At 33.1% G+C, this 13,248-nt stretch overlaps 1 pseudogene; it reads right to left on the minus strand.

Annotated features, from left to right (window-relative positions):
* Positions 1-12,260: 12,260 nt before the first annotated feature.
* On the minus strand, positions 12,261-13,243 carry LOC100713565 (periphilin-1-like; annotated as a pseudogene).
* Between the last annotated feature and the right edge of the window lie 5 nt (positions 13,244-13,248).

Genomic DNA, 13,248 nt, shown 5'->3' on the forward strand with positions numbered 1-13,248 from the left:
ACTGTGAGTGTCTGAGTGTCTAGCCACTTTTTATGCTTTGATTTTGTGAGTTTGGTAACTATTTTTAAGACGACAATGGATAATGTATCAACTAACAATTTTATGATGTTATTTTTTTAAAATTCGGTATTGTTCTACTTTTCTCTGTTTTTCTAGCTTTTTAAATTTTTTTCTTCCTTTGAAAAAAACAACAATATCTAATATAACAACCATTGTTAAATTTCTTTCATTATGTTTTGAAAATCTATATTGTTATTGATGTAACAAATCTATATTGTTATCTCTTTTGCTTTTTGTTTTCCTTTTCTGACTTTTTTCTTTTTAAAATTAAAAAAAATTTAAAGTTTGGGTCAGGTGGAGTCTTTATCCTCCTGATGGGAGGAAAGGTACTGGGAAAGATGATGTCAATTTCAGCCCCTCTGGCTAGCAACCCATTGCTTAGATTGTCTAGGGGCTTGGTGTTTCACTGGACATTGCAACTTCTTCACAGGGCTGACCTGGGTGCTCTTTGTTTTCTGGTGGGGTCACCTTGGTTCATGCCCTAGGTCAATTCCCAGCTTCCTTGTCTTCCAATACAGAAGACCCTTAGAACTAAAAAATAATTCCATGTGGTAGGATGAAAACTAAACACAAAAATTATGAGTGTTCTTGCACACCACCTATGAATCCACAGAAAACAATCAGGCAAACAAATCTACTCACAATAGCTTCAAACCATAAATTTTAGGATTTTAACTAACCAAGGAAATAAAAGATCTTTATAGTGAAAAAAGTGCTTGAAATAAAGGTAGAAATAGGCATTGTAAAATGGAAATAAAGGAAGATATGTGGGTTTGGATTCAATCATCTGCTGAATCTAGAACCCTATGTCACCAGATACTAAACTAAAATCAAAATGAATCAAAGATATAAACGGTAAAACACAAAAACTTAACTGCTGCCATATACAATAACTAAATTTCTTAAAGATATATGCACAGGCAAGATCTTCTGAACAGAACCCCAGTCACACATAAAACACCATCAAAACTGAACATATGAGATCAATTAAATTAAAAACCTCTAACTAGAAAATAAAAACACCATCAGAGTGAAGAGACAACCCACAAAATGGGAAAAATTTTCAACTATTCATTGAACAGAGGACTGATATCTAGAATATACAAAACCTAAAAAGTATTGGATCTTTCAAAATAAAAGACCCAATCTATAAATGAGCTACTGAAATGAAACAAAACAGTCCTCATGATAAGAACAAAAGGCTGATACATATATGAGGAAATTTCAATATGTCTGACCATTTAAGAAATGCAAAATAGGGCTGGGGATTTAGCTCAGTGACTCAAACCCTTGCCCCGTAGGTGCAAGGTCCTGAGTTTGATCCCCAGTACATAAGAAAAAAGAAAAAAAAATTCAAACTAAAAGACCACTGACATTTCATCTTAGTCCACCAAAAAATGGTCACCATTAAGAAATTGAACTATAACAAATGCTTGTGAGTCTGTGGGAGAAAAGGAACACTTCTACATTGCTGGTGGGAATGTAAACTAGTACAACCATTGTAAAAATCAATATAAAGATTACTTGAATAACTAGAAAATCCACTTGACCCAGGTGTTTCTCTTCTAGGCATCCTGCTGAAAGAGTTAAAGATATCACATTACAGTGATACATGCATGCTTATGTTTATAACAGCGTAATTCCTGATAGTCAAAATTTGCAAGGAATCTATATGTTCATCAACAGTTGAATGAATGAAGAAAATGTAGTATTTTTACACATCAGGGTACTATTCAGGCATAAAGAATGATAAATGAGTTATTTATAAGAATATGGGTGCACTTCAGGTCCATAATGTAACGTGAAATAAATCAGACACACAAGCCTAAATATTGTACCCTTGGCCCAGGGACATAACTCAGCAACATAATTGTCTACCTGGCAAGCACAAGGTTCTAAATTCAATTCTTGGTACCAAAAATTCAGAAACATATTGTATCATTGCTCCTATTTGACACACATAAAAAAAATAAAAGAGCAAAATAAAAGGTATATAACACGAAATAGAGGGACCTTTTGTGAAGGAAAAAAAGACTAAGATAAGGAGAGAGAGACAGTCAGGATGAAAAAAGTAACTAAGATGTGTTATGCACACATTTCAATTCCCCTGTCAAAAACAACATAATCATTACATACAGAAAACATGTACTAATAAAAAATAGAAGTTTAAAAATAATAATACATCCTTAATTTTTAAATAGGTAGAAACAGCATTGGCAAAATTTCCATATGACCAAAAGTTATATAGATTTAATGCAATTTCAATCAAAATATCATCAACATTCTTCAAATAATGAGAAGAAACAATTTTAAAATGTATATGGAACCAAAATAGATCCAGAAGAAAGCAAGAAATCCTGCATAACTAAGGAAAAGCAGAAGACATTACAATTCTAGAGTTCAACTTACACTACAAACCTACAATGATAACAACAATCATGATAACAGCAAAAAAAAAAACCACACATTTTGAAAAATAGAATAGAATAGATATGGAAACAACACCAATCAAATTTAGCCATCTTATTTTCAACAAAAGGCCCCAAACCATATAGATTTGTTTCTCTTATCATTACTAAAATAAAATTTCAAATGTTTAGATATAAAAGAGTCACTAGGAACTGGGGATTTAGCTCAGTAGCTCAAGCGCTTGCCTGGTAAACTTGAGGTCTTTAGTTCAATCCCTAGTACCAAAAAAAAAAAAAGTATCACTAAGTCTCCTAAAGGAAAATTTTGATACTAATCTTTGAAAGTATGAGCATAGTCATAGACTACATGAACAGCACATCAAATACACAAGATACTGTACAAAATTAACAAAAGGATTACCTTGAATTTAAAACCTTCACATTAAAAGAAACAACCAAACAGAGTGAAGAGACAGTCCACAGAATATGGAAACTTTTCTGTCAGCTATTCACTGACACACCAAAAATTATACTACCAAAAATAAAATAAAATATCCAGATAAAAACAGATATAAGTTTTGGTTTTTTGCTTGTTTGTTTTTTAGAGTTTTTTGGTAATGGAAATCAAACTCATAACATCATGCTTGCCGGGCAAGTGCTTGAGCCACTGAGCTAAATGCCCACTCCAAAAATCAATATTTGAAATGAATAGACATTTTTCAGAAGAAAATTTGTAAGTAATCAATAAGTACATACAAATACATTCAGCATCTTTTGTCATTAGCGAAATGAAAGTCAAAACAACATAGAGATTCCACCATATATCTATTAGGATGACTATTATCAAGGACTCAAAAAACAACAAATTCTGCCAATGTGTAGCCAAAAGTAACCCTTAACCATTTTGGCAAGAAAGACAACCATTCTGCAAATAATTATGGAAATTTCTCAAAATCCTAAAATTTCTAATTACATTGGACAAGGTTATTGATTGAGTTGAAGCTTTATACTCAATCTAGAGCAGCGCAGAATATTAAAAGACAGGAGGCAACTAGATAAGAAAGAGTTTAATGTGGGCGTGGAGAGAGTCTCCACAAAGAAGGCTGTGGTGGATCTCTGCAGACAAAGGGCAGGTTCTGCCTGATATAGGCTCTAATGGGAGAAGGGCTCTGGGTACTGATGTGAGCTGATTTAGTTTGTGAGAGTGCAATGGATTGGGTAAATCTTTACATGCATGAGCTCTGGCAAAGACTTTTGGGAAGAAGAAGCCATAGGGTCTTCTGGGAAGAAGGAGTTATGCATTATCATGACACAGTTTTGAACCATCACCATGATGATTGTGCTGTCTCTCAGACAGGGGAGGGGTCTATCACTTATACTTTTTCTGGTATCCCTTTGAAATAGTTCAAGACATCACATTACAGTGATATATGCATACTCATATTTATAACACCACAATTTGTTTTTTTTTATTTAAGGAGAAAAAGAAAAAAACAGATAAAGGGTACAAGTAATACAAAATTTAAAAAATAAACAGTAAGAACTCACTAGTTAATAGATTACATATTCTCATCTTAGAAATAGTTGTTCAGGTTACAAAATTGAAGCATATAAAGCGGACTTTCAAACAGTGAGAGTGCAAATAGTTTTGTTCAATGATTCAAAAAAACTCAGTAATATAGTTATCTATCTTATACACTTAAACATATATGCAGTTATAACCTTTAGAGCACTTTCTTTTCTTTTCTTTTGTACAATGACCATTACACATTTTGGGTTTTATTACTCCCACAGTTCTTACTACATTTTTAAAAATTTTGTATGAATTTATTTTCTTTCTTTTTTTTAAAGGAGAGAAAAAGGACATGAAAAAAAAAACCGCAGTAAAAGGGTACAAGTAATACAGAATTTCAAGAAAAAAAATACAGTAAAAAATCACCAGTAAATAGGTTACATATTATCTTCCCAGAAACAGTTGTCCAAATTACAAAATTGAAGCATATAAAGTGACATTCATACAGTGACACTGTAGACAGTTCCATCCAATGATCCAACAAAAGCTCAGTGATATGGTTTTCCATCCTACACACTCGAATGCACCTGCAGTTATATCCCTTAGACCACCTTCCTTTCCTCTCTCTTTTTTACAATAACAATTAGACTTTTTGGGTTTTATTACTCCCATGGTTCTTATTACTTTTTTTGAAGAGAATAAAACCAAATGTGACTAAGCAAAACAGAGTCAGTTAGAACATAAGGGTGGGCATAGTACATGATGCAAAAATAGAATACCAGGTGATCAAAAGTGGTTACCATTGTGCCTCTTGCTATTTTTAAATTGAGTTCCCTATATCATCAGGTATAATAGAATTGATCAAAACAGTACAGTACAAGACCAATAAAACCTATACTGGAGACCTTACGGAACTTCAAAAAAAGGATAATAGTCAAACCATAATGGGCATCATAGTATTTATTGCCTTCAAAGTGGTTGCCTATACCCTCAAACTTGATACTATCAAAACAGAATATAGAATAATCAGACAGAACAAGATGGGGAGAGCAATACTGGGGTTCAAATCAGGTTAATAGGAAAACCAAGAAAGTTACTATAATATGTCCCGCTATTTTTTTAATTTAGTTTTCCCTTAATTAAAAAAAAACGAGAGAAAATAGATTAATTTTAAAAAAAGGAGGGAGATTGAGATAAGAGAGGACATTGTAACAGAACAACGAAGGTCAGAACCAAACAATTCAAGCGACATTATGTTTTACCACCAGATAATCTAACATAATAGTAGTCGCCATAGTGCCTCTTTCCTTGAATTATTTGAGTGTAACTTTGTATGCTATAACATCAAGCATATCAAGACAGCGTGAAGCCATTCAAGAGAATGCAAGAATTACAGAGTATTTAGAACCAGCTAATAGAAAACAAACAACAGTTTCTATATTATCTCTTTGCCTATAAAGAATTTTGTTTATACTATAGCATATAGTGAAATATAGTAAGATATATCATGGTAAAACCCGTGGAAACAGATGTACCACAGCTTGATGGGACTTCAAAACAAGATGATATTAAATCAGCACTAGCTTTTATGTTGTGTTGTTTTCTTCAAAATAGCTATTCGTACTATCATAGATACTAAAATCAAACAACCCAGGTTAAAACCATTGTAATTAATGAGTGAAAACATTATATGGCTTCATTTGTTTATTTTCTAGACTCTCAGTGCTGTGTCCCTAATCTACATGCAGATCTTTATGTCAGTATCATATTGTCTTGATGACTGCTGCTGTGTCGTTTTTTGGAAATGGCTATAATGACTCCTCTGATTTTGTTCTTTTTTAAAAGTGGTTTGATTATTTCAGTCCTTTGGATTTTTACATATACTTTAGGATCAGCTTGTTAATTCTATAATAGCAGATCTCCCCAAATTAATGTCCATATTAAATGTGTTCCCTGTCAAATCCTTACTACATTTTTTTGAAGAGAATAAAACCAAATGAGAGGTATCAGAACAGAGTCAGTCAAATCAAAAAGATGGACATAATAGATAAAGTAAAAACAAAATACAAGGTGATCAACAATGGTTACCATACTGCCTCTTGCTATTTTAAGAATTGACAGTTATAATAAAATTGAACAAAACAGTAAAGAATAAAACCAAAGCATCGGAGACATTACAGGGCTTTAAAAGAAGATAATAGTCAACCAGAATGGGTGTCATAATGAATCTTATTGTCTTCACAGTTTTGCCTGTACTTTCGAACTTGGTACTATCAAGCAAAGCAGAATAGGGGAAAATCAGTCAAAACAAGATGGTGAGGGCAATATGGGATTTCAAATCAAGTTAATAGGAAATCAAAGTAGGTTACCATAATGTATCCTGCTATTTTTATTTATTTTTCCCTTAATTCAAAAAATAAAAAGAAAAAAGTAAATAATTAAAAAAAGGGATTGAGATAAAAGAGGGCATAACAACAGAACAGCGCAGGTCAAAACATAACCATTTAAGCAAAATAGTGTTTCACCACAAGATACCCTGACATAAAAATAGTTACCATAGTGTCTCTTTCCTTGAAATCTTTGAGTATAACTTTGTGTACTGTAGCACCAAACATATCAAGACACTGTAAAACCATTCAAGAGAATGACATTATTACAGGGTATTCAGAACCAATTAACAGAAAATGAACAATGCTTTCTGTATAATCTTCTTGTCTATAAAATTTTTTACTTATATCATCATAGATAGTAAAATCCAATAAGATAAAACCTTTTAAGACCGATGGAGACAGAAGAATACAAGTTTGATGGGATTTCAAAACAAGATGATACTAAATCAGCACTAGCTATTATGATGTCTTGTTTTCTCCAAAATAGCTGTTCCTACCATCCGATCTTCTCTGCCTCAGTTCTGATGAGCTCTTTTTCTGTCATTTGTTGTCAGTGTGTCTTCCTCATTTTGCTTTCTGTTCCATTCATTGTGACATCTCTGCCACTATTTCTGGAATCTTGGTATTTTCCTTTTTTAGAATATCCTGCAGTATTCTCTGTAGAGTTGAATTGTTGGTTGCAAATTCCCCTACTTCCTCTTTATCCTGGAAGCACCTTGTTTTTCCATCAATTTCTAGGGACAGTTGTGCAAGATATATCAATCTTGGCTGGAGGTTATTATCTTTCAAAGCTTGAATTATTTCCCCCCACGCTGTTCATGATTTGATGGTTTGTGCTGAGAAGTCTGCTGTAATTCTGATGAACACCACCATTTGTAATAGCTGAATCTTGGAAGTAGCCTACAGGCCCATCAAAAAATAAACAAGTGAAAAAATATGGTATATATAAACAGAAGAGTCCTACACAGACCTAAAAAAGTCAGTTTGAGTTATTTGTAGGAGAATTGTGTGACCCCCTGTGATGCTAATATTAAGTGAAATGTCACTCTATGAATTTTAGATATTTCATTTTTCTGTAATATGAAAGCAACAAAATATAAATAAAAGAGATGCTGGAAAACATGGAGGTACACTTTCTGGAGATGGGGAAGAGATCTAGGGAAGTAGGGAGAAGTGAGAGCAATGGGGAGGAAACATTATCAAGATGTAACACATATATCTACCAAGTACCCAAGATGAATGTAATTGTTATGTACTTCAAACATATACTAATAAATAATTGGAAAAATAATAACACTTATTGAGTATTCTTAAATAAAAAAATGAATCCAAGTATTTTTCATAAACAAATTAATTGAATAGTTACTTCCAACTTTCCAATTGGTACTTCTGTAAATCGAGTTGAGAATATTAGTTTAGCTGGTACTCTTTGTTCAGCTGCATAAATAAATTACTAATAAAGTTTTCTCCTAAGATCATTGAAAGGATTACATAAAAAAATTCATGGACAGCACTTACAAGTGTTTCTGGATCATTGTAAATGGTCATTTAAAAAAATAATTATTACACATTTCATTTAACCAGCATTCATGAGCACTTCTAGCACACCAAATACTGTGCTAGACATACTAGAATTTTGTGGAATTTACAATCTAGTAAAAGACATTGCCTTGGGCTCTGAATAAACTCCATCAATAGGCATGTTCTAGCAGGTGGACACTTGGATTCCAGTCCAAAGCTGTATCAACATAGGTGGGCATGAATTTCCAGACAGATATTTTTAAAACAGTGGCTTATAGACTTACCTAGTATTGTAAGAGTTGTTGCTGTCATAGATATGCTTAGGAACTACAATGGGTGATCTGCTCAGAATTTTTGGGTAGACTTACTATTGGAAGTTATTCTTAGGTAGTCAGACCAAGAAAATTAGAGTAAGTAACTTTTCCTTAAATGCATAGATATCAGCACACATCTGTGTGGATCAAGAAAAATAATGTCACAAAATTGGCTCTAAGGAGATATATAAAATACCTGTGAAAGAATTCAAAGAGTTTTTTAAGGATGCTCAAAATAACATCAAAAAATGAAATACTTTGGAATCAATCTAACAATGGAAGTAAAACTTCTATGCATTGAATATTACAGTATTCTGAAGAAATCAGAGAGGATATAGTAAAATAGAAAGATTATTTTCTCATGGATAGAAAGAATCAACTTTGTAAAACTAGCCACACTCCCAAAACTATTATACAGGTTTAATGACATCTTAATCAAAATTCCATTAGTATACATCACAGAACTAGAGAAAACATCCCTATAATTCATTTGGAAGCAGAAGAGATCTAGAACAGGAAAGAAAATCCTGAGCAACAAGACAAGGCAGGAGGCATCACAATCCTTGATTTGAAATTATAATACAAAACCACTGTGATAAAATCAGCACAGTACTGACAAAAAAACAGATCTGAAGATCAATGGAACAGATTAGAAGATGCAGACACAACTCCAAATACACTCAGCCACCTTATCTTTGACAAAGTGGCTACGAATGTTCACTGGAAGAAAGATAGATTCTTTAATAAATGATGCTGGGAAAACTGGCTTTCCAAATGCTGAAGACTAAAACTAGACCCACATCTATCACCATGAACTAAACTAAAGTCAAAGTGGTTCAAAGATCTGAATATTAAAACAGAAACATTGAAATCTACTAGAAGAGAAAGTAGGTAGAAATGTTGGCAGAGAGTTCTTGAACAAAACTAAACTACATGGAAAATACTTGAATGAATCAACAACTGGGCTCTCATCTCATTAAAAACTTTTTGCACCTCAAAAGAAATCACCAACAGAGTGAAAAGAAAACCCATGAATTGGGAAAAATTTTTGGTTAACTGTCCCTCAGACAAAGGACTCCTATCTAGATTATACAAAGAATTAATAAAAACCAGGCTCCCCCAAATTCAAAGACCCAATATAAAAATGGGTATTAGAGGCAAAAACAAATTTCTTAGAAGAAAATCAAATGTAAAATAAATATATGAAAAAATTTTCAGCATTATTGGTCATTTATGAAATGCAAATTAAAATAACACGGAGATTCCATTTCATTCCAGAAAGAATAGCTACCATTAAAAAAATCATCTAATAACAAATGCTACCAAGGTTAAGGGGAAACAGGTACCCTTGTCTGCCATTTGTGGGAGTGTGGACTGATACAACCACTGTAGAAATCAGTGTAGAGATTCCTTAAAAAACAGAATTAGAGGTTCTGTTCGATTAGTTGATCACCCTTCTGGATATTTTTCCACAAGTATTGAAAATATCATACCACAGTGATATGTTGTAACCATGTTTGTAGCAGCACAATTTGTAATAGCTAAATCTTGGAAACAACCCAAATGCCCATCAACAAAGGAATAGAGGATCATTGAACACAACTGTTTGCAGTCTCACTGTTTGAATGTCCACTTTGTATGCTTTGATCCTGTGACTTGAGCAACTATTTCTAAGATGACAATGTGTAATCTATTAACTGGTGATTTCTTACTTTTTTTGTTGTAGTTTTGTATTACTTGTACCTTTACACTGCTTTGTTTTTTCTCTTTTTCTTTTTAAATAAAATTTTAAAAAAGATGTGGTATTTTTATATAATGCAGTGCTACTCAGCTCTAAAGAAATATAAAATTGAGGCTTTTATAGGTAAATGGACACAACTAGAGACTATACTCATAAATGACATAAATCACACTTGCATAAGTAAACATATCATCTCCCTACTGGAAAGAATTGAAAGGGTAAATAAGATCCCATATGTATTAAGAAATGAAAGGCAAAGAAACTGCTCAAAGGAAAGAACATCTGGGATAAGGGAAAATATAAAAAAATGGGATATATATATATATATATATGATAGCTAAGATAATTGAACTGCACACACTATTAGTTTGTTAAAAGGAACAGTCAGTGCTTGTATTGCTTGATCAATTTTGCATGCCTATATTTAGTAAACTGAGCAACTATTTTGAAAGAAAAATATGTAAAAAAACTTCATTCTTAATTTCCTATCATCTTGTTCTGAAATTCTATATCCTTTTTATTGTTTTTTTGGAGTTTTTTTTGTTTTGTTTTGTTTGTTTTTTGAGACAGGTTCTCACAGTGTAGTTCAGACTAGCCTTGAACTCACTATGTAGCACAGGCTGGTTTCAAACTCATGGCAATCCTCCTGGCTCAGTTTCCCAAGTGATGCATCTACAGGTATGCAAACACCACTGCCAGCATTTTGCTTTAAAAAATCCTCCATAAAATTAAAAAAATGAAGCTATCAATTTACAAATTACAAACACATTTCACAAAGAGTTGAACTGTGTTCTAAACTGTTTTTTTCTCTGTTGAAAACCACTACTTATTGAAATTTTTGGTTCTAGGAGAAATTCACAGTTCAGTATATGAGACTGTAGATAGACCCCTTCAATCTAGCATATTGTTTTAATACTATATGTATGAATATTTTATGTATTAGTTTGTTCATTGTAAAAGAGGATTACAATATTCATGTTAATTGATTATTGGGACCATTACATGAGATGATATAAGTAAAAGGTTTATAACAACCAATATTGCAAATAACAATTTGTCAGTTAACATTAATTGTTGGTCTTAGAATTAAAGAAATAAATATATGTTTGCTTTCACAACATGTGCATCTACTGATCTGGATTGCTCTTTATATAAAAATTTCCTTCTTTTTTAGCACACTTTTTGATAATACTAACCATTTTATGATTTCTGTCCCAAGAATATCATGACTCTTGTATAGTTTAGCAACTGAACATGTTATTTGTGTTTATGTGAGATTGTGCATATATATATCCACACAGATGTCTATCTGTACCTGTGATCTTTAAAAAGTTTTAAGCTTTTGTTTGTTTGATGTATTTGGGAAACAGGGGCATTAAAATATTCCACTATGAGTGTATTGGTGTGTATCTGTTCTTTTAGATTTTATGCCTAGTAGTTTTTGTTTTATGCAATTGGATACAGTAACAGTCATAAATTATTTCTTTTGGTGAATTATTCTATCTATCAATGTGTAGTGTTATCTTCTTTGTCGCTTCTGATAAATTTTGACTTGGAATCCACTTTGTATGAAGTTAGGATCAATACTCCTGTATTTTTTCTATTCTGATTACATGGAGCTTTGCTTTCCATTTTTTCTTTTTCAGTCTATGTTTCTTTGTTTTTTGAAGGAATGATATGTGTTTCTTGCATGCATCATATACTTAGGGGTATTTTGTTCCAGTGTGTCAGTCTGTGTAATTCCTGTATTTGTGTTGATTTTTCATTGCTGTTTTCTTTGTTTTCCTTTTGTTTCACTACTCTTCCAGTTAAGACTATTATGTCCTTTCCAATATTGCCACATGATACCACTCACTATGAAATGTAAAAGATTATTAGTGTTTAGGTGAAATGATCTCCAATCTGCAAGTTACACTCATGTGTCCAAACAAATCACACATGGGAGACTATGTAACATGAATAAGGACAGAAAACTGCCATCCAGGGCAGCTTCTTCAAAGCTTAAACAATTAACTGACCATCATCCTTGGGGTAGAGATGATATGGCTTAGAAGTTCCTACATGTAGAAGCAAATTGTAATGAAAATATTTTAAACACACTGTGTTAGGTGTTTATTAGATATTGAAAACTCATAAAGTATTTCTGTTCATCAAAGAATTTCATACATTATGCATTTACACAATCCAGGAAAAATTTCTAGAAACATTTATTTTGCCTGACCACTGTGTCTGCTAAATGGACTCTCCAAAATCATGAGAAATATCATATTCTGCATTGAAGTGCCTGATTTCTTCAACATATCACTCTGCTGTCTAATGTAAATTGTGCCTAAGTGCAAAGTGTATGGCCTTTTCCAGGGAAGGCTCTTCTTTAATCAGCATTTTCACCACCATCCTAAATTCTCACTGTGTTGTCAGTAAGCATGCTTAATCTCTTTAGTTTTGGATGCTATTGCTTTTGAGTAACTGCTGAGTTTACTATCTTCAAATAATTCTGTACTTTCTGATGCTTTAGTCCCTTGCTTCTCTGGTTGCTCAGTGAGTAAAGGTGTTGTAGGCCCCACCTTGAATTAAAAAAATCCTGGGCAAGTTATTCTGTGACCTTTCAAGATTTTCCACAGCCCACTTCCTTACAGCCTCAGCAAGTTCCTTTGCAGTTAGCCTGGTGGGTTTATCTAACACCTTTGATTAAGGGCCTGTTGGAGAACTTGAGAGTGAAGTGTATCTTGATGTTTTCAAAGACTTGACCTGTCTCTCTTTCCTTCTTTGCTGAGACTGTTGTAAAGAGCAAATTTTGCTTCAGACTGGAGAGTCCTTCTGCTACCAACACTGGAGACAAATTTGTTGCATGGAGACATCTTTTGGCCTACAGGTGATTCTTAGAAAGGAGGATCCCTTGGATGATGAAACTGTTCTCTCATATAATGAGAAGAGTAGAAGCTTTTTCTTCTACAACCACCTCTCATGTCTCTGTAATCACTCTGGCAGCTTGCAGAATGATCATATCTTGATCACTGATGGCTAGATTCACTGCCCCTCAGAGGTGGACCACTTCTATAATGAGAAAAACTGTGCCCCTTGTCTTATTCTTGGTAACCAACATGACTGCCATGATTATTGCAGCTTCCTTCACCAGGTCTGTATAGCAGTGGAGGTTTGTTTTCTAGCAGTGGCGTTTTTTGGCACAATATTTGATACTCTATGGATACGCTATGGTGGTCATTACTGGGATGACTCTAAGGAGCTACTCATTTTTTGGGAAATCCATCGTAGACATAGTGTCCCTCAGACCACATGTTAT

This window comes from Cavia porcellus, unplaced genomic scaffold (genome assembly GCF_034190915.1).
Source record: "Cavia porcellus strain 051 isolate PalLab524CR breed Dunkin Hartley unplaced genomic scaffold, mCavPor4.1 scaffold_3, whole genome shotgun sequence".
Taxonomy (NCBI): domain Eukaryota; kingdom Metazoa; phylum Chordata; class Mammalia; order Rodentia; family Caviidae; genus Cavia; species Cavia porcellus.